General features: G+C 40.3%; 1 protein-coding gene across 6 annotated transcripts in view; it reads left to right on the top strand.

Moving 5' to 3' along the window:
• ASCC1 (activating signal cointegrator 1 complex subunit 1) overlaps positions 1-23,167 on the top strand; it is a 146,645-nt gene that overhangs the window by 70,024 nt on the left and 53,454 nt on the right. The window lies entirely within an intron of this gene.

Raw genomic sequence — 23,167 nt, 5'->3', positions numbered from 1 at the left:
AGTCTTAAAGAATGGAGACCAGGTTACCATTAATTAAAATAAGCTCATTACAGACTTATTAACTATGGAAGCGTAGAATAAAAATGAAAACTAGAATATAATTTACTTAAATCTTTAGTTTTTATGATGCATTATTGTTGTTTATGTGGGTTTTCTCCGGGTCCCCCGTTTTCCTCCCACACCCCTAAACAGACTAGTAGGTTTATTAGATTGTGAGCTCCATTAGGATCGGACTGATATGGCAAGCCCTGTGCAGCGCTGCGTAATCTGTATACACTATATAAATAAAGGAATTATTATTAAAACTGTATCAGATAGGTTTATTCTTTTTATCGTGTTTTTGCCAAAATGTGTTCAATATTAAAATCCACAATGATAATCTTTTTCTATTTATACCATATAAATTTTGAGTTGGTGCTGTGAAACATCACCATTACAAGCATTGGATTGTTGACCCACTCAATCTATATGAAATTGGCTAATTTTAATTATCTCAACAACCTCTCTTTTTACCCCTAAACAAGGATCAGGACTTCGCTGTAGGGAAGTCACTGTGCCACTTTTGCTTGTAGATGACAGACTCAAGCATCAGAGGTCAAGCAGAAAGCTGTCAAAAGGAAGCCACATCAAAGTCTGGCTAAGATTTGGTGAGGGCTGGACAAATTCCTAGTCTGACACAAAGGGGCTCATTTACTAATGGTCCGAACGCCGCACTTTCGTTGGGTTTCCCGAATATTTATGATTTGCACAGAATTGCCCCAGGTTTTTGGCGCACGCAATCGGGTTGTGGCGCATTGGGGTCGGCATGCACGGGACAGAATTGGGGGAGGGGCGTGGCCATCGGAAAACCCGACGGATTCGGAAAAACCACAGAATTTAAAAAACAAATTGTGTTGCAAGATCAAGCAGTCACATGCACCAGGAAGAAGCAGGTGAACTCCGGCGGAGTGACAGCAGCGACACATGCAGGAACTCGGACGCACAATCTTAGCGAATCGCGGCAGACCTGAATCCTCGTCGGACAACGCACTGCGGGATTGCGACTGGACCGGGTAAGTAAATGTACCCCAATCTCCGTTTGACATCGGAGATCAGTAGTTCAGGTAATCCAGAATCAAGGTCAGGATCACAGGATACGTTCATTCCTGTCAAGCATATTGCTAAAGAGGCTTTCTTAGGGGAAGGGTCTTATATTACTAGGGACCACAGGTTGCGGACAGAATACCAAAAGACACACAGTATGGAGTAAGTAACCGAGTAACGGTGATCACTGGATGGGGTTACAACTACTTTTTCTCCGTAGTGAATAACACACATAAAATTCCCCTACTTTGAGTCCATCCCAAAGTAATGGTAGATAGTTTAAAATCTCTATGATGTTTGTTACTTTTTGGCAGTGACAGTACATTTCAATCACAGCTGTAACTTTTTAGCAATTCTTGGCACTGGAACATAGGAAGAGTTTCCTGTCATCCATGTTTCGTTATTGGGTGGATGGGCAAGTGTCCGTTTTAAGGCTAACTTTTAAGTGGTAATACTGTATAGACTGGCGGACTACTGTCTAGTGTATATTTTATGCAAACAATCTGAAAACCTCCTTGGGGCCCGGCCAGGGCGAATCAAAAGACGGTAAGCATCCTTGTCCTGCTTTTGTCTTCTGCTTTTATGGCTTGTCACTTACTCTATAAGTTTGATGTTGTCCCATGATTGAGGCCACTCATTGGCCAATGTGGGTCCCTGGCACTTCCGACTGGGACAGTTTTAGTGGTACTGTCTTTATTTATGTTTTACATTATCCCATAGACGTAAATATTAAACCTCATTGCTGTTATAGACAATGCTGCCACTTATTTATGAGAACAGTTATTATTCATAAGCAACACAGTGTTTTAATAGTTTGCATCAATGCATATCTCTATAGGAATGCTTGAGTAAATAACTGGAAATCTGCTTTTAATGATTGCTAATAATTGATTCAAATGAAATGGAAATATTGCATTGAATAAAGCTATAGATATGTAACTTAAAGCAACATATTAGTAACAGCAATTAGTTGAGTAAATTCATCACCAAAATGTTTTACTAATGCAAGTAATATTGCAGTTTAAAGTTTCTTCACTAGTAAAAAAATAAATGATTTTAAGATTTTATCTACATGGCCTGGTATCATAAGCATATATAATTGAGACTGCAGAGATGATGACACCCTAAGGCTATGTTCACACAATGTGTTTGCATTGTGTTTTTTAAATACATTTCAAGCGCATTGGGAGAAGCTTATCCAGAATGCATATGCTTTGTAAACCAAACGCTTGCGTTGGTAGAAATGTGTTTCGTCTTTCAACTTGGTCGCGATCTTGAAAGGTGCCATATTGGTTCACAAAAAGTTATTTCAATGGGAAGGTGATCAAAGAAGACCAGAATTATCATGCTTATTCACTGTTATCAGATTTGAAATATCTCTTCAAAAGTTAGCAACCCATAAAATTGCAACAAAAACTGTGTATGTTCCCTGTGCTATGTAGCTATTTAAAGTACCGCTCATGGTGCTGAACATAGGTCTTGGATCAAATAGCTATGAACAAGCATTAAAAGTATGCAAAATCTCTGTGATAACTTATCAACCACAAAGGATATTACACATCGGATTGTGGCAATTGATTTCTAAGATAATTCAAGTCTTTGATAGTCTACATGACCACCTTCCCACTGGAAAAAACTTGCCCTTGATCCTATATGGTGGCAATGTTCCAGACAGAACTTAAAAGATAGGCCTCCTTGCCCATTGCAAAGTTTGAGTATGTACCAAATTTGATGGGGTCGGCATTTATAGACCTGGAGACCAACCAAGCGCTGCTGTTTGGGATCCGGGTCCATGTTCCAGAAAAGTGTCAAACTGCTTTACTGCTGAGCAGCCAATGAAGTAGCTTGCAGCCACGGGCATGTCCTCTGTAGGAAGTGAATCGCACACTTACACCTACATTGTAGAGGTGCTTTTGTCAGTGAATAGTGTGCAGTAAAAACTAGATCATAAAGCTGCTGTTGTCAATGAATAGTGTGCACTAATACCAAGATTGTAAAGCAGCCCCGGTCAGTGAATAGCATGCAGTAATACCTACTGTATAATCTCGAGTATAAGCCAAGTTTTTCAGCACAAAAAATGTCAAAAAAAAAAAAATCAAAACTCACATTTCCGGCGGCCCCCGTAGGTCTTTTGTGCAATCTGGCAGTGGCTGCAGGTCCGTTCAGCACACAGTTATGATGTCAGCCACCACCGCTGACATCCATGTGTGTGCCAGCTGCCATCACACACAATACCATTGCGGCGGCTGACGTCAGATCATGTGACGTCGCACGGACCTGCAGCCGGATTTATTTATTCATTTACAGTGCCTACAAGTAGTATTCAACCCCCTGCAGATTTAGCAGGTTTGATAAGAAGCAAATAAGTTAGAGCCTTCAAACAAGAGCAGGATTTATTAACAGATGCATAAATCTTACAAACCAAAAAGTTATGTTGCACAGTTAAATTTTAATAAATTTTAAACATAAATGTGTGGGTCAATTATTATTCAACCCCTCAAACCAGGCCAGGCCAGGCTTGTCCGAAGAGTCAAGGCTAACCCAAGGACAACAAGGAAGGAGCTCCGGGAACATCTCATGGCAGTGTGGACATTGGTTTCAGTCAATACCATAAGTAACGTACTTCACCGCAATGGTCTCCGTTCCAGACGAGCACGTAAGGTACCTTTACTTTCAAAGCGTCATGTCAAGGCTCGTTTACAGTTTGCTCATGATCACTTGGAGGACTCTTAGACAGACTGGTTCAAGGTTCTCTGGTCTGATGAGACCAAGATCGAGATTTCAGGTGCCAACCACACGCATGACGTTTGGAGACTGGATGGCACTGCATACGCCCCCAAGAATACCATCCCTACAGTCAAGCATGGTGGTGGAAGCATCATGCTGTGGGGCTGCTTCTCAGCCAAGGGGCCTGGCCATCTGGTCCGCATCCATGGGAAGATGGATAGCATGGCGTAATTGGAGATTTTGGCCAAGAACCTCTGCTCCTCCATCAAGGATCTTAAGATGCGTCGCCATTTCATCTTCCAACAAGACAACGATCCAAAGCACACAGCCAAGAAAACCAAAGCCTGGTTCAAGAGGGAAAAAATCAAGGTGTTGCAGTGGCCTAGTCAGTCTCCTGACCTTAGCCCAATTGAAAACTTGTGGAAGGAGCTCAAGATTAAAGTCCACATGAGAGTGCCTTAAATCTGCAGTGAAAGGAATGGTTTGGCGTTTTCCCATCTCTTCTTTTACCGCAAATAGTTACCTTGGCACGTTGTGGGCAGGACAGTTGTTATTCCCACTATTTTTCAGTCCTTACTCCCTCCATTTTACAGCCATTTTTGGGTGTTCAAATCCATGTCTCCGTTGACTTTAATAAGGGTTTATGTCGGGGTCTCAAACGAAATAATGTGGATTGAGTTAGAAAAACAAAATAACTTGGTTGGGCAAAATTTGGGTTTGATTTGTTCTTCCTATTGAAAGGTGCGCAGCCTAGCACCTGAATGTGTTTGAGTAAATCAATAAAAATATTACCTTACCCATCAATTTCCCGGCAGGTCTGCTAGTGGTCCTTGCTGCAGTTCCACTATACCTGCTAGGTCTGAAGGCAGGTCTTTACTGAACCAATCACAGTCCTCAGGGTTGACTTCCAAGCCAATTGCCTGATGATCCTCTGAACTGACATGACAACTGACCTTAGCAGTAATGTGCCATTTGTAATAGTATGCTCTACATCTTTCCGGACCCAACTGCTACCAGCTATCATTCTCCCCCATTATTTCTATTGGAAACATGTTTCATACAGTGTAGTGTATGTGAAGAATTGCAGCACTAGTTTCGCTTTGTAATAAAGGCACTTGCCGGTAGTTGTAAATGGAGGCAATATTTGAAATGAGATGGGAACGGTCAATGGTTACTTGGTTTGCCCACCCACTGTTAGCCCTAGCAAAATAGAAACAACTGTACAGAAATGAGACGCATAATTCTATTATGAACATATATGTACTTTTATGTATATTTCATATTTTTAGTATACAAGAACGCATGCGTTTTTGAATGTTTACAATGTGTCTGGTTGGTTTTAATCTGTTTCACAGCTGCCTACACTTCTAGAAATGAAGATAAACAGGTTCAAAGCCGCCAAACGCACGGCAAACATTCAAAAAAACATGCGTTTTAAAAATGGACTGAAAACGCATGCTTTATATCGTTCCAAAACATCACGTATGGCATCAGCCTTATACTAAAGAGTGAGCAAGTGGTGCATAGTACATCTTCAGGTTGTGGAAAGGCTGAACTTTGAAACACATAGAAAAATATATTAGCTTCCTTAACCCCTTACCGACTCACGCTGTAATAGTAGGCAACCTGTTTTTTTTTAAAGGGTACAAGAGCACATCTTTTTGCCGTCCATTTTTTTGGGGAAAAAATTACTTTTAATAGAAACTATTTTTCAAAATAATATTACTTAGTGAGCAATAGCTATACATTCCCATGGAACATATTGTAACGATTATTCCTAGAAGAAACTCCAAACAATGAATAAGTTTCCCTAAGGTTGTGTGTGTGAAGACACATTTCTCAAGGTTATAGAATTTTATACATCAGTAATTCAGATGGCAGACAGAACAAACAAAATCAGAAACATACCAGTTGCTGCCTCATTTGCATTAGCTTGTAGGGTGAAATATGCATTAGCAGTGTTTGAACGGCTCCATTGTTCTGATCACTATTCTACAAATAGGTGCTTTTGTTTTTCTCATTTGAGGAATCTGCTTAGACCCTTCATCCAGACAGTCCATGAATAAAAGAAAACCAGGCTAAGGTGGTAGGACCTCTCTGCATAATTTAGTTTTTTTTGCTACACCTAACCGCTTTTCCTTTCTCATGACCATTTTGAACAAAGAACACGTCTCTTGTAGGCTGATTATTCCGGAATTTTATAGTAATAAATAAGCAAAATTAAATACACAAATCTGTTTTCCAGGATGGGATGAGGAACGATGCCTCTTAGTTTCCTTGTAAGGTAGCCCCCTTTTTAAAGGAACACCCCAGTCAAAGCTAATTCATTGAATAATAAGCATGACTCATTTTCATTGTATTCCTAGAACCTTGCTAGAACTTCATGCTCCTCCTTTCAGGTCTGGTCCAAGGTATAATTCAGTGAATCAGCTGTGAGTGGAGTGTTCCTTAACCCCTTAATGCCGCAGCCCTCTTTCGTTTTTGCGTTTTCATTTTTCACTCCCCGCCTTCAATTATCTATAACTTTTTCATTTTTCCATGTACAGAGCTGTGTTATGGCTTATTTTCTGCATAACAAATTACACTTCAAAATGGTGGTATTTAATATTCCATGCCATGTACTGGGAAGCGGGAAAAAAATTCCAATTGCAGTGAAATTGTTTAAAAAAAATGCATTTGTGCCGTATTCTTGTGGGCTTGGATTTTGCGGATTTCAGTGTATGCCCCAAACGACATGTTGACTTTATTCTTTGGGTCGGTACGATTACAGGGAAACCAAATTTGTATAGGTTTTATAATGTTTTCATACATTTACAAAAATTAAAACCTCCCGTACTAGTTTTTTTTTTGCATTTTGCCATCTTCCGGCGCTAATAACTTTTTTATACTTTGGTGTACGGAGCTTTTGGAGGTGTCGTTTTTTGCGGCTTTTGATGATGTTAACAATGTTATAATTTTTAGGACTTTGCAACCTTTTGATCACTTTTTATATAATTTTTTATTCTTTTTAAAATGGCAAAAAAGTGCCATTTTTGACTAAAACGCAGTAAAAAACTGTTTTTATATTTTGAAAGAGAGGGCATTTTTGGCCGTGGCTATACCTAATGTGTTTATGATTTTTACAGTTTATTTATATTTATATCAGTTCTAGGGAAAGGGGGGTGATTTGAGTTTTTAGGGTTTTTAAAAAATTTTTTTTTTTATTTTCACTATTTTTTAGACTCCCTACGGTACTTTAACCTTAGGGTGTCTGTACGATCCTATCATAAACCTCCATACTAGAGTATGGCAGTATATGGGGATTTTACCCCTCATTCATTACAATGTGCTTATAGCACATTGTAATGAATTGGTTAACCCGAAGATGCCTCGGGTCTTCGAAAGACCCATGGTGACGGATCGCCGCTCCCCAGTGACGTCATGGGGAGCAACGATCTTCAGAAAGATGGTGGCGCCCATTTTTCACTCTAGGCTTATACTGGAGTCAATAACTCTTCCCAGTAAAGTTAGGGGCCTCTGCTTATACTCGGGCGGTTTATTCTGTTTTTAAGCTTTAAAACCAAAGATCTATAGATAAATAAATTACATTGACAGATGAAGACACTCGCTAGAGCTTTTAAACTACTTTTCTGCACCAAGTAGATTCATTTACTGCCTATTATGCTGGGAATCTATTGACATCAGCTGCCTCTCCACCTCCCTGACACATGCTTTTATATACTTTAACTTGCAAGGTTTTCAGGTTTACACTAAGCATAGTATTGCCTTAGTCATTGCTGTAGCAATTTGCTCCTATAATAAGGTAGTGTATAGAGATATGAGCATAGCAAGGTTCTACTAAGCATTTTGTGCTTAAGATTTACCTTTCTACTTTGGAAGAAAGCCTTTATTCTGCTGGTGAATAGAAATGTTCAAGGTGTATAGAGACAAACAAATGACAATGCAGCATCCTTGAGGACTGAAGCAAATATAACATCGTTAGAATTGATCTCACTCTATTGAACAGCACAGAAGAATTTTCAGTATTCATTTCTACATTTGACTTCTATTGAAACCGTCTTTGACATCCAGGGTCAAACAGCACTTTAAAATTGTTGAGCATCTAACATTTTAACGGATCTCTGTTCTTTTTAAGTGATTCATGTTTACTCAAGAAATCTATGCTCATACTACTGTAAATTAGGTGTTAATTTCTGTGTAACGTCTAGAAACTTGCGTATTCTTTTTATGAGTTGTTGTTCGCCTTTATTTTCACACGTAATACTAATTACATATCCATTGATTGAAGTTGATGCAGCCAAGAGAGTCACTCACCTTAAGGCTACATTCACATGACTACAGGAGGACGTATATACGGCGCAGTACCACTCCTTAAAAGTGGAAAACACAGGACATGGTCTATCTTTCCCCATGTTACGGCGGCATATATCACTATCTAGGGGGAAGGTGTCACCTTTTGTCCTCTCCATCGCGATGAACGTATACCCACCCATCTACGGCCCGGCGGGCATACATTCGTGTGAATGTGGCTTAAGGCTGCATTTACACAAACATATGCCCAGCTGGCTGCAAGCTTGCGGCCGTACATACATCCTGCTCACATTCGTGTGAATGCAGCCTAAGAGCTTGTGTGGCTGGTAAAACTTTTTTCTACAAAACTAACTTATTACAATTCATCTTTTTTGCCCCTTACTTTTCTTTTCATCCTGGTTCCAGTCAACATTTATAAAATGTCTCACCGGTAATCATTGGTTGGGTTTTGGTCACTCCTGCATTCAGCAGTTATTTCCTAAGTGTCTAGAACCACTAGAAGCAGAAACTACTAAGTTAATGAGGACGTACTATAGGTAATCCATTACAGTTTAAGATAATGGTAATTTTTCTGGTCCTTAACAATCATTAAGGCTTTAAATCAATTTTACAAAATGAATAATTGATTTCAAAAAAACATTACTACAGTACAGTCGTCTTTACATTTTTTTTTTTTTTGGTTCTACATATTAAATGTTAATAAAAAGAAAAAATACATAATGGTAGAGAAATAAAACTGTAAATGAACAACCGCCCAGCAAAGATTCTACAGTGTTTTTGGTTATTTAACAAAAATTTAGGCCAAAAATAAAAGAGATGACAATTGGTGCCAATTGTTTGAATCTGCTTAGGTATCAAGCAGAAGAAATTTTTAAATGATTAAGTTGTATGGTCCAGCACAACACAGAGCATTTAGATATGTAGGTGGTGGCTGGGATCGGTCAAGAGATCTTCCTTGTGTTTGCGAGTAGGTAAGGTTAATTTGTGAATGTGGATTTCCTCTTGGATTATACAGCTGCTAGTTCCAATTTAGTGTCTGGTATCGTTGCAGTTTAAACTTTGAAACCTGTCACCAGGGACCTTTAATTTCACTAAAGACAAGTTGCAGAAGCCCATTACAGCTACATTTCAAATATGCCTTTCTGCTTTCTCTAAGCATTTGCATTACAATATAATTGTGTGCGATAACTTACATTGCATCCTGACAGAATCCTCTGTTTAGGAATTGGGCTCTGTTTTCGATGCATTTCAAAAAACAACATGTGACTCTGTACTGCTCACTCCTCAGCTCTTAGCCCCCCTTTGTGCCCCTGTACAGCTCCTCTCTCCCCCACTGATGTCATCTGACCAGGCTGTGCGCTCTGAAGAAGCAGGAGGGAGGAGCCGTACAGGAGCACAAAGGTGAACAGTCTGCAGAAGAGCTGAACAGTCTGCAGAACAGACAAGTAACATGTTGATTTTTGAAATGCATCCAAACCAAAGCCCAACCCCTGGGACTACACAGAGAAATCTGTCAGGGCGCAAGGTAAGTTAGAACACATAACTATAGTGTATTACAAATTAGAGAAGACAGAAAAACATATTTGCTACGCAGCTGGGATGGGTTTATGTAACCGGTCTTTAGTGAAAATTAGGTCCCTGGTGACAGGTTCCCTTTAAAACTTATTATATATTTTTTTTTAAATAATGACTAAAATAGGCATTTCAAGCTCATGCAGGGCTTTTCCTCACTTTGGATCATTATTAAAGACTAATGATTTTGAAAGAACCCCTGTACCGAGCCAAATATTTTGTCTACACTGGCACTTGGAGGAAAAACAATAGAATTGTATACCGTATATACTTGAGTATAAGCCAACCCGAGTATAAGCCGAGACTCCTAATTTCAACACAAAAACTGGGAAAACCTATTGACTCGAGTATAAGCTGAGGGTGGGAAATGCATTGGTCACAGCCTCCCAGTATATAGCCAGCAAGACCCCTGTAGTGAATAGCCTGCCAGCCCCCTGTAGTATATAGCCTGCCCATTCGGTCTCCGATGCAGCCTCGGGTCCTTTTCTACTCTTCGGATTCTTCTGCTCCTCTTCGGGTCTTCACGCTCGACCGGCATCCAGAATTCCGTCAGCTGCTTGCCGATGTCATTGTTTGTGAGCTGCTGGCATTGCGAGGGGACCCGAAGAGGAGTGGAAAACCCCGAAGAGGATCCGAAGGACCCGAGGCAGCACCAGAGCATTGAAACCGGCATAGGACCTGTGGGTGACGTCGGAAAGGTGAGTTTTGACTATTTTTTCTTGACTCGAGTATAAGCCGAGTTAGTGTTTTTGAGAACAAATTTTGTGCTGAAAAACTAGGCTTATACTCGAGTATATATGGTATTTATTTTTTAGTATGTTCGGGATATTTATTAGCCTCCTATTATAAGTAATGCAGATCCGGGCTGAGATTTTATGAATGTATAATTGGCTATTAATAATAATATAACATCTTATATTAGTCTATGTTTAGCAGCTCCATTCTTAAATAGCAACATACAGCAGACAAGAAACTGCTTTTTGGCTATTTTAACTGGAAGTCTTGGTGGTGAAGAACGGAAGAACGCTTGCAGTTCATTTAACTTGATTGCATTTCCTATTTACTTTATTCAGCAACTTAGTATCATGAAGGAGTTCACCATCTGGCAGTACGAGTATTATAAAAATGAAATGCATCTTAAATGTGATAAACTGCTCAGGAAAACACACAATTGGGCTTAATAAAGATTTTCTACTGAATTGCAGTTGAAGGATTTTGACCTAGTACTTTCTGATTAGTTTTTCAATGTATGAGCATTTAATACATAGGCTGAGATCAAGTAAGTGCTGAATTCACTGGCCTGTTCTTTTTTGGTTATGTATCATTCCTCGGTGGAGTTCTCTGATATTGCAGATTTATGCGGAATTATTGTTAACTGTAAAGTCCTCAAATAATTTATCATAGACCATTGTGCAAGGTTATCACAAAGAACAATATATTATAGGATAAGATCGGCTCAGGTCTGATACCTTTAGGCAGTAAAATCCAAAATTGAAAGCCCCCTAAACAAATTAATTCAGTACAATAAAGCACTGTTTGTAGTCATACAACAATTATCAGTTGATGTGTTTGCTGATTTGCATACACACGAGCTTAATTGCCAATAATTTCCAGTACAAATAAAGGTCATTTCACTTTTCACTGATAAAAAAAAGTTTTAGGACCATCACTGACTTTAATTCTATGTTACCAAGCTTTTTCTTTGGCAGTCCCATAATAGAGAATGGATTGGTGGTCCTGAAAGCCCTGAAAAGTGTTAGTCTGCCCATTATACGCTGCTAACTTGTGATTTCAGATGGGCTCATTACATTAAACTGTATTGGGTAAACATAGAAATGACAATATTTTTTAGATTCATTACAGGTCTCTGTGCCTTAGAGATGCAGACATTGTATAGGAGTTATTTTAACCAGCTTGCATTAAGTTGACACCTACCCCAAGATTTCACTGTCTGCTTTTTTATGTTCTTGGCTTTAAATTCTGCAGAATTCAGTTAGCATGCTGTCACACAACAGGCGACCAAGAAAGGTCCTGTGGTGTCCCATCCATTCCTTAACATTCTCTATTCTTCTTAAGGAATGGAAGATAAAAAGTAAACCTACCCTTGTCTGCTGGATGGAGGGGGAGTGGTTATTTGCTGCTTAATCAGATATTTCTTTAGTAACATATTCATGTTATCTCAGACTCTTTTGTACAGAGAAGGTGGGTGCGTTGGAGAAGACAAGAGAAGGAAGGACTATGACCTCAACATCTAACAAGGAAATATCTAACCAGGAAATTTGCATTCTCCTTTTAAGAGTGTCTGCCTCTTTTATAAGCTAACCTGTAGCAGAAAGCTCTTTTAAAATATTTATTACATAATATTTAAAATGATATTTTTATTTATATAAAAGTTCTAGAATTTAAAATTAACATTTTATCAATATGCACACTTAAAAAAAGTGTAAATGCGACAGTTTTGTTTTTTTTCTCACATTTTTCGTCAGCTGAAAGATTTTCTATGTACACAAAATGCCCTTTTCTCTCTCATAAATAATAATAATAATTATCTTTATATAGAGCCATCAAATTCAGTAGCGCTTTACAAATCATTGGGAACATATACACATATAATATTACATTACTGAATACAAACAGTCATATGGAACAATAGGAGTGGGGGCCCTAGTCGCAAGAGCTTACAGACTATGAGGATGAAAGTGGGTACACAGGAAGTAAAGAGCTTGTATAATGGTCCAGCCATTTATTGTTCACAAATTTTGTCTGTTGAGAGTATCCAACCACCTCACGGGTGGGGCATATTAAGATGCTGATAAGACACAATAAAAGACCATGCTAAAGCCTCTTGGCCACTACTGAGTGCAGTCAGTGAAAATTGCTGCGTGCACTGAAGGGATCTTCGGACCTGAGCCCCTGATCACTAGAATAAATTGACATTTTGAGTTCATTTCAGTGATGTAAAGTTCAAGTTTGGAGATCTATTCAGCGCACAAAACAATTTTCACTGACTGCACTTGGTCGTGGGCAAAAGACCCAGCGCAATGCCACAGATGTTGCAAGTTTTGAGGGATGATCCTGACTGCAGGAATGTCCATTAGAGCTGCTTCCTGTGAATTGAATGTTTGTTTCTCTAACTTAAACACCATCTACCACCAGGATGACGGACTGTATGCAAATGAGCCTGAGGGGTACCATAGTCTTCCATCCTGCATAGTCTTCCATCCTGGTGGTAGATGTGCTTTAAGCAGTCTCCAAAAGCTTTTGAGAGAATTTAACAGGACATCTAATCGGCCTCACAGCTGCAGAGTGGCGTACAGGCAGGAATGACCTATAACTAGAGCAGGAACAACCTGTGCTGGGTGACAGAGTGGGCCTGGTGTAGAAATGTCCTGCAGCGCCGCCGCTAGAGCATCTCAATATATATCCAGCACGTGTGGAGGTGGTGGAGTTAATCTCCTATACTTGCACATCTTGCCCCTATGTATAACATAGCTAGCACCAGGACATCTGCAACCAGGATCTTCACCTCCAAGATTTTCTGAGACAGCCACCCGAAGCTGCTATAACGGTTGGAGAATGGTCAGGCGCTGAACGTATCTTCAAGGGGCCCACATTGTCTTCATCGGGTTCTCCACCTTCCTGCATTTTGTTATCAAACAACAAAATCATCAAACATTTGATGGTGTCAGCCATATCGGAGAGATGTTCTCTTCACGCATGAATCCCACTTTAAACTGTACAGGCAGACTGTGTGTATGGTGCAGTGTTGGTGATGTGAAAGTGGTTTTCAGGCGAGAACATTGTGAATCAAGTAGTCCATAGAGGCCCTTGATATTTGGGCAGTTGTTGATATTTTAATGGTAGAATCTATGCAAAATCCTTCATAGCTGAAAGCATCCCTATTCTTGCATGCAGGCATACTCACCTGACATGTCACCCGTTGAGCGTGTTTAGGATGCTCTGAATCTGCTTATACAGCAGCATGTTCCACCTCCTGCCAATGTCCATCAACTTCACTGAGCTATTGAAGATAAGTGGACCAACGTACCAGGAGAATGTAAGGCAAATGGTGGTCTTAAATGCATTTAATGAATAATAAAATTAGTGTACATCATGACCGAAACAAGTTTATTTAACTATTTAAAAACCATATTATTTTCATGGCCGATCACCCTTTGAAACTTTATGTAGCTCATGACCTATTTCCCTGTGGTCAGGCAGCCTTATAGGAAAACTTTCTAGGATAATCCTAAATCACAGACTGTCTATTTAGAAATGGATTGCATTAATGAGTAAGTGAATGTGGAAAACCTAACATGGTGACTGAAATAGAAATGTAAAGTGAGGGCTGCTAGAGGTATTGCCTTGATGAAGGCAGGTAATTTGTAAATGAAGACTAAATGAATAGTTATGTATTTAATGCCTCCTTAATAACTATGTGGAATACAAATTGAAAGTCTTGCTGCTTGTCCCATCCAATTACGATCATAACTCATGAATATTAGTGTATAATAAGCTGAGCTGAGCTGAACTTGAACACAGCTGTGTTACTCCAAACAGCCAAAAAATTGATCCCTTTTGACAGAAATGACTATAAATAGGAATATTTGGGGAAATATGAAACATTTCTTAACAAAGGAGACATGTTTTGGTTACTTATTGCCTGTACTGAAGTTATTTAGTGATGGCACAGACTGTTTTTATTTTAAATTAATGTTAAAGAAGACATGCGCATCACTAATAATACCTGCAGCCTAATACAGACGGACCATTACTTAAGAATACCCTACTTACAGACGACTCCTAGTTGTTCTTTAGTCCTAGGCTACAATAAACAGTTGTAACAGTTACCAAATGTGTCTGCCATTAAGATTTATTGTTAATCCTGGTTCTTGTGACAGAGACCCAAAAATTTTTGACGGGGGTTACAATTATAAAGTATACAGTTCCGACTTGCATGCAAATTCAACTTAAGAACAAACCCACAGAATCTTGTATGTAACCCAGGGACTGCCCGTAATTCACAAATTGCTACTATCTTCCACCACTCACCTCACTACCAGGTAAAGTCTATCTCATTATTCCATTGCATCACGGGAATTCCATATTTTGCCCTCTGTTGTAAGGATAAGTAAGGTGGATTCTTGATGTATTCTTAGAACAAATGGCAAAAATCTGGTGGAGGAGTGAACATCATCCACATCCAGTGATTGATTGCTGGTGACGTTCCAGGCGTCTTCCAGTTACATTACTGGGGACCTCTCAGAGTGTATGCTCATTGGAGGGAGGATATAGTTGCCATAGAGTTGTATCCCTTCCCTCATAGGTTATTATGGCCGAGTTTATACATAGCCCTGCTACAGCCATGTTTTCTCCTGGATGTGATGTTTACTATTCAGACAGAGGCAAAAAGGATGCCTGTGTCTGCCAGTACCAAGTCAATGAATATGATAAGTGTATACATTGGGAGCTTCCCTAGTGGTTACGCTGTACATATACATAAAAAACAATGTGAATATATACACAATGAATATGGAGTAACTTGTTGATCTTTGAGGTACCAACCAGTGTAAGCCCAAAATCAGTTATGGATTACTGGTCCCAATGGTCAAACTCCCATTTATGGGAGAACATTTAAACTTGTGACAACCCTTTTAAAGCTGTAAATATGAAACCGACATATTAAAAACACTTTGAAAATTTGTCCATGTTAAAATGCATTGGGAAAATATAATAAACAGTTATCACACTAGTGGACATAGCATGTACAGTATTTTAGTACAAAGTAGATAGTGCTAAAATGATAATAATAATTCCTTTATATACCGTATATACTCGAGTATAAGCCGAGACCCCTAATTTTACCACCAAAACTGGGAAAAACTACTGACTCGAGTATAAGCCGATGGTGGGAAATGCATTGGTCAAACCCCCCCAGTAGTATACAGCCTGCCAGCCCCCAGTAGTATACAGCCTGCCGGCCCCCAGTAGTATACAGCCTGCCGGCCCCCAGTAGTATACAGCCTGCCGGCCCCCAGTAGTATACAGCCTGCCGGCCCCCAGTAGTATACAGCCTGCCGGCCCCCAGTAGTATACAGCCTGCCGGCCCCCAGTAGTATACAGCCTGCCGGCCCCCAGTAGTGTACAGCCTGCCGGCCCCCAGTAGTGTACAGCCTGCCGGCCCCCAGTAGTGTACAGCCTGCCAGCCCCCAGTAGTGTACAGCCTGCCAGCCACCAGTTGTGTACAGCCTGCCAGCCCCCAGTAGTATACAGCCTGCCAGCCCCCAGTAGTATACAGCCTGCCAGCCCCCAGTAGTATACAGCCTGCCAGCCCCCAGTAGTATACAGCCTGCCAGCCCCCAGTAGTATACAGCCTGCCAGCCCCCAGTAGTATACAGCCTGCCAGCCCCCAGTAGTATACAGCCTGCCAGCCCCCAGTAGTATACAGCCTGCCAGCCCCCAGTAGTATACAGCCTGCCAGCCCCCAGTAGTATACAGCCTGCCAGCCCCCAGTAGTATACAGCCTGCCAGCCCCCAGTAGTATACAGCCTGCCAGCCCCCAGTAGTATACAGCCTGCCAGCCCCCAGTAGTATACAGCCTGCCAGCCCCCAGTAGTATACAGCCTGCCAGCCCCCAGTAGTATACAGCCTGCCAGCCCCCAGTAGTATACAGCCTGCCAGCCCCCAGTAGTATACAGCCTGCCAGCCCCCAGTAGTATACAGCCTGCCAGCCCCCAGTAGTATACAGCCTGCCAGCCCCCAGTAGTATACAGCCTGCCAGCCCCCAGTAGTATACAGCCTGCCAGCCCCCAGTAGTATACAGCCTGCCAGCCCCCAGTAGTATACAGCCTGCCAGCCCCCAGTAGTATACAGCAGCCCCCTAGTAGTATACAGCAGCCCCCTAGTAGTATACAGCAAGCCCCCTAGTAGTATACAGCAAGCCCCCTAGTAGTATACAGCAAGCCCCTAGTAGTATACAGCAAGCCCCTAGTAGTATACAGCAAGCCCCTAGTAGTATACAGCAGCCCCCAGTAGTATACAGCCAGCCCCTAGTAGTATACAGCCAGCCTGCCCCCACGGTCCTTAAAAAAATAAACTTTTATACTCACCCTCCGATATCGGCGCGACTTACCGATGTCCCCGATGTCAGTGCGTCCCGTCTTCTTTCTTCTCTGTGGCTTCTCTTCTCTCTTCCGGCATGGACGCGGCCATGTTTTCTTCTAGCATGCGCATACTATGACACGCCCGCTGCTGACGTCATAGTACGCGCGCCCACTAAGAAGACATGGCCGCGTCCATGCCGGAAGAGAGAAGAGAAGCCACAGAGAAGAAAGAAGACGGGACGCGCTGACATCGGGGCGACGCGCTGACGTCGGAGGGTGAGTATTTAAGTTTATTTTTTTTTAAGTGGGTAATTTTTTTTTGTTATAGACTCGTGTATAAGCCGAGGGGACGTTTTTCAGCACATTTTTTGTGCTGAAAAACTCGGCTTATACTCGAGTATATATGGTATTTAGCGCACACAGATTCCACAGCGCTACACGGAGCTAAAATTTTATATAACCTGCTAAATCAGAACTAGCTATATACTTTTTGCTAATTTATTTAAAAGCCTTGAAGATGTCCCCAGAGTATTTTACTTAGTAGTTCACATGTCAAGAATATTTATGTAGGCCATGAGCCTGTTGCTGAAGGCGACATGTCATCAGGAGAGGCCCCTTTCGGCATAGGATAAAAAAAGCCAAAAGTGGTAAATGATACAAACCGAGAACAGCAAATGCATTGCTGAAGTGATAAAAATGATAATTGGCAACGATTAACATTTCAATATATGTATAAAAAAACATGACTGTATCAATAATCTATAACCGCTAGTTAGAAGGTGTACACATGCGTAAATCCATTATGCACGGTTTCTTCTTCCGCAGCATACATCAATATCTGCACATCTCTGACCTGTCACGAGGCTGTAATTTCTATTAGGGTCTTTGGGGGAGGCAGTGTCTTACATAGGCATCTTGATGTCTTTATTATGGGGTGGCCGTAGCTTGTTATTGTGGTACTGTGGCTGACCATTAAGTCATCCTTGGGTTTCCTGCACACAGGACTTGCAGTTATTCAGGGCGCAAACAACGGTCCCCGTATACTCTTGTTTACATGGAGGTTGTCATGGTCTGGTGAGCAGCAATATAAGCTCACTATCCATGACACAAACAAGAACAGGAATAGGACCTGCTCTTTCTTTTGTATCTCAGGAAGTCGGCTCATGCTCAGGGCCTTGGAATCCACGCCCTTGTGCATAAGCACATAGAAGTGAATGGGGACGTGTGCTACCCATAGTAAAAACGGCTAGCACACATCCAAAATTCCTAATGGTGTGCATGAGCTGTGCAAGCAAGACAAGGTCATTTTACTTTTTAGCATGCTAGAAAAGCACTTGGAAGACTGTGAATAATTGAAATCTGAAAGGTGCATGTAGATTCAAAGTTTTTTTATGTACATTAGAAATTGTAAAAAAAAAACATGATCGTCTTTAGGTATGGTAAACATGCTGGACTGTCACCTACAGTGAACGTTTACATGGTCCCTGATGGCAAGGACTTGCTTAAGTTTGTAAGGAATGAAAAAGTTGTACTTCACATATCGCTGTTCACAGATTATTGTATAAGCAGCAGTCATTAGTTATGTTAGTGGGGCTTAATGAAAAATGTTCTGTGCGAAAAGTCACTTTATACTGATATTTCTGAGTTGACTGTGACCTTTCAGAACATCCTGGAGCTGTGAGTAATTGCTAAATCACACGAACAACGGATTCCTATTGCTGAGGTTTCCCATTGACATTGCTTGTGTGTCAGTTCTGGCTGGGGGCCGATCACTCCCAGAATTTTCTGTTGTGTTTCGGACTCTTGATGCATGCTTTTGAATGAGTATGTAGTTTGTTTTAAGTGTGTGCTGAGTCTTGGTTTGTATGCCAGAGCTTCTTTCTTCATCATATTATCATATTATCCTGTATAAATATTTCAAAGTCTATCCATGCAAACTCTGGGTTATTTAAGGCACCCACCCAATGGGAGGTACCTGAAAGCTGTGGTTCTTAAATTCCTGGTAGGGGTGTTCTGGATGTTATGTGTTCTGTTCCTTGACTTAGTTCCGATTCTTTATTTCAATCTGTCGACCACTCCGAAGCCTTTACCTTGGAGTTTGCGGACTATCCTAACCTGCGGCTTGTTGCTCGGTTTCTGTTATGTCTGTAGGTTTGGTATACACTGGTAGGCTGAATAATAGATACACTGCATAATCATTTTTGTACTGTTCAATAATTATGTTTAACTCAGACCACATTTCCAATCAGCACATTTGGATGTTACATTTTTATTTTTAGCAAAGCTCTGATTGGGAACTAAAGTTGCCAAACTACTATAGCTATATTTTTGGCTCATTCCATCTTGGCGTTATAGTGAGTTAATGAACTGACTGTTCTATACCAGGAAATGATGGTTTGCTTCAAGTGTACATTGAGTAAATGAGTATTATATATAGTATTGCCTGATGTGGACTTCTGTCATTACATACATTGTAAGTCATTGTTCCAGGATTTTTCAAATAAAATAGCTTTTTTTACAAAAATTTGACACTGTTGGTGTTCCAGAATGTTAGTATATAGTGTCACATTGATGGTGTTGTGTTGACAACCTGCTGCTTAGGCCAGTATTGGGCCATAGCTGGTGTGTGCTGTTGACACCAAGTTACCACTGAGCTTATGTCTTCCACCAAAGAAGCTTTTTTTTATTTTTACACCATTGGGTACCAATTGTATAAAATTTTCTACCCCAGACAACACATTTAAGATTTCACTTGTCAACTTGATAAGCTGCGACTCTAGGGGGTAGATATTTAATTTTATGTATTATTGTCCTTGTTATTTAGTATTACAAGGATTGAGTCACCAAAAATTACTTTCCTTTTGGATTTGAGGTCTAAAATTCAGAAGCCAAAGGCTATTTTTTTTTATTGCGCTAGTAGCCATTCTAGCCTTGCTCTGGAGTTTTATAATTGGCAATGTGAGGAAATAATCCTAACCGGTCGTCTGCATCTTTTCCGTCTAGCCTTCGCGTCGCATTCAGTCTCTGGCGTGCAATTAAGTCTGCTGTAACAGGAGCCGCTTCCACTTATAAAGAACATTGCAGTTTTTGCTTTGTATTTAAATAAGCCTCATGTTTATTAGCAAAAGCCATTTTTTAGACAGCACAAAGATGAGAAAATTGTTCCTGATGTATACTTTTTGGCGCCTTTGTTTTCTTTGTGCAGACATGAAAGAAAGGAAAATAAAACACAACGTGCCTGTCATTTAGATGTTGTTATGTCTGTCTGCCGACTAACAGATATTGTCTTGAGAGCTGCAAGCGTTTCTTGTAATGATAATAAACAACTGACTAGTTGAAATTGATTTTAATGTAGATTTCCAGGAATATGGAGTGAGCTACTGCTACCTGTGAGGACAAAAGGGACCACCATTGCTATTTATACATATCAGAGGAATTTCAACCATAGAAATTCCTTCAACCAATAAAAGAACACTCTTGTTTGCCCCATAAAGGAGAAATTGATAGAAAGAAATAGCTTTTATTTTGTTCTAACCACTGGTAACTGTAAGAGACATTTGAGGGGATTTATTATGGCTTGTGCTCCAGTTTCTTGGTATACAAGGCATGATCAAAGATAATCGCTCCACTTTCCAGAAGTGGATGTGGCAAAGGTCTTTCCTGACCCCGCAGGTGATAGCAGACATGACTTGGTGTAGAATTTATTCAGGCCAGATCTTAAAGGGGTATTCCCACGCAGACAAGTTTCTTAAAGAGGACCAGTCACCCAATTTATCGGCACTAGGAGCTGCTTACTAAAGTAAGCAGCTCCTAGTGCTCGATCGAACGCCGCAGTGTTAGAGGAAACCTCCAGTAAAGCTATCTAACACTGCGGCGGGGTACAGTGTAATCATCGGACAGCTCACAAAGCTCATGAGGCGCTGCCTCTTCCCCGGACCGCCCCATTCGCTCCATAGGCCAGCAGTGACTGCCGCGCGCTAGGCGGCAATGACCGCCCCTATCCACGCCCAACCCCGCCCACTCATGAATACGTCAGACAGCTTTGCGAGCTGTCCGAAAATTACACTGTACCCCGCCACAGGTTTCCGGTAACGCTATCACTCTAACACTGGGGCGTTTGATCGAGCACTAGGAGCTGCTTACCTTAGTAAGCAGCTCCTAGTGCCGATAAATTGGGTGACAGGTGCTCTTTAAATTTACTCAGGATAACAGAATAACACATTCTCTAATTCACTGTTATTAACAAAACAACATACAGCATTTCATAGATATAATTCCAACCTCTTTCAATCAGTGCTGGTGATTGAAATTTTGGTTCCCCCTGAACCTGACCGAGCATCTTCTGAGTTTAGAGACATCTAGTTCTCCTGTATGATGCTGAGCTGAGCTCCTCTCTGCCTCTAGCCTACACCTTTGCATTCAAGGACCAGCTCACACAGACACACGCTGACTTTCTGCCTCTGCGACATGTGAGGAGAGTAAAGCTACAGACAAATAAGATCTTTATCTGGGGTAGGGAGAGGAATGTCAGTGTGCTTGCTTTACAATGCTTGATCCTGGTGGTAGATGTCCTTTACAGGAAACTTACTATGGGGAATCTACTATCATAAGTACTTGTTAAAAACTTTATTTTACCAATATTTAAGTTTACTGTAGAGGCTACTCCACGCCCCAGTAGCCTCTGCAGTTAATGTACGTATTACTAAAATACATTTTTTTTTAACAAGATCTACCATCAGATCTCCTGGTAGGTTTTCGTTAAACTATCAACACATATAAAAAAAAGGTTATAGGTCTACCCATTTAAACACCCAGTAGTTTCTATGTTCATTGGCTCATGATGGGGAAAGAGGAGAGAACTTTTTCTTTTGGTTTTTTTAATATAAAAACCGCCCCCTTGGCCAGTAGGAGCTTATTCATGTATAAACTTGGGGGGGTCATTTTGAAATAAACAGCAGGATTTAGCATATATGGCGATATGCCCTCTTATAAATTTCTGCTACATATCCACTTGTAATTCCAAGGCAGATTGGCCCTTTTGTGTTAACTACTAATACTCATTTAGCAAAAGTTTTCTAGTCTTGTGACCAACAGCTTTCTCCTTTCCATGTTACTAACATTTGTCTACTATGACCATTCTGTTGTTCTTCTCTGCAACCTTAAAAGACATCTCCTAACATCCACAAATGAATCCTTTAGTATTTGGAGTGCCTGCAATTTGTCACCTTAAACAAGTGTGTAATCATCAATTATCTGTAAAGTAATCGCTTCTGAACTGGAAAAAAATCTGTAAAAAGTGTGTTTGTATAATGAAAAAAAACTATACCACTGTACCAAATACTTCCCTTTGTCCATTGCAGTTTGCGGATTAATACAACTTAGCACTTCTCCTAACTTGGGACTCACATTGCCGTAACTCCTGCTTTCTTCCACAAGATCCCCCTGCAAAACATACCGTAAAACATAACTAAACCTTTAAAATTATAATTTTTTTATAGTGGAAATGAATAGCGCAGGTGATAATAGTAAACTTTGGAATATACTTCATTAAGTAAATAAACTTTTCTGTGACTTTTATTTCTCCTGTAGTGAGCAGTGATTTAACTCTCGAAGGAGATAAGACTATACAGTAAATGTAAAGAGTTAAATTTTCAGATTCCTTTTTCTCTGAGGTGTAAGTGGAATAGTGACAGAAAGCTGATTTACACCAACTACAGAATAAAGGCAGAGGAAGGAGGACACTGGAAGATTGATTTAATAAAGTATATTACAAAGTTTACTATTTTCGTCTGCACTATTGATTTATTCAATTTTGTTAAAAGTATAGTTACGCTTTAATATAACAAATTTGGTGGCGGCGGAGTGATCACTGTCAAACCTTGCTTTATAAACTGCTGTTATATGTACTGTATTAGTTCATACTGTCCAAACTTTAGAGACACAACAGTCCATCATTATTTTACTGGAACATTATTATGATTAGGCTTTGAAAATTACCCCATTCATAAATCTATGGGCCTGTGCTTTTCTAATAGTTTTTATTATTGTTATGACCATAAATAATGGTCCTAATGATCTTTGCAGTCGTGAAGCTGTGAAGAGCACCATTGTTTAACTAAAGAATTTGTTAAAAGGATATCTGATTGAATCTATTCCTCCTGCATTTCCTTCTAAAATTCCCTTGAAACATTTGACTTCTGTTTTGTTTTTGTTGACTTCCCGCTGGGTTGTAGACGCCATTCAACCAATCGACAGCATAGTTGTAGAAGCAAGCATATTGGATTCCATATTATTCTGCTTGAAAGTAAAAAAAAAAAAATAGCTTTGTGAAGCCATGTAGTTATATACATTGTCATAGCTATGGTTCCTTT

This window comes from Engystomops pustulosus, chromosome 11 (genome assembly GCF_040894005.1).
Source record: "Engystomops pustulosus chromosome 11, aEngPut4.maternal, whole genome shotgun sequence".
NCBI lineage: Eukaryota > Metazoa > Chordata > Amphibia > Anura > Leptodactylidae > Engystomops > Engystomops pustulosus.
Note: the sequence above shows the minus strand (reverse complement) of the source record. Positions and strands in the feature narration are given on the sequence as shown.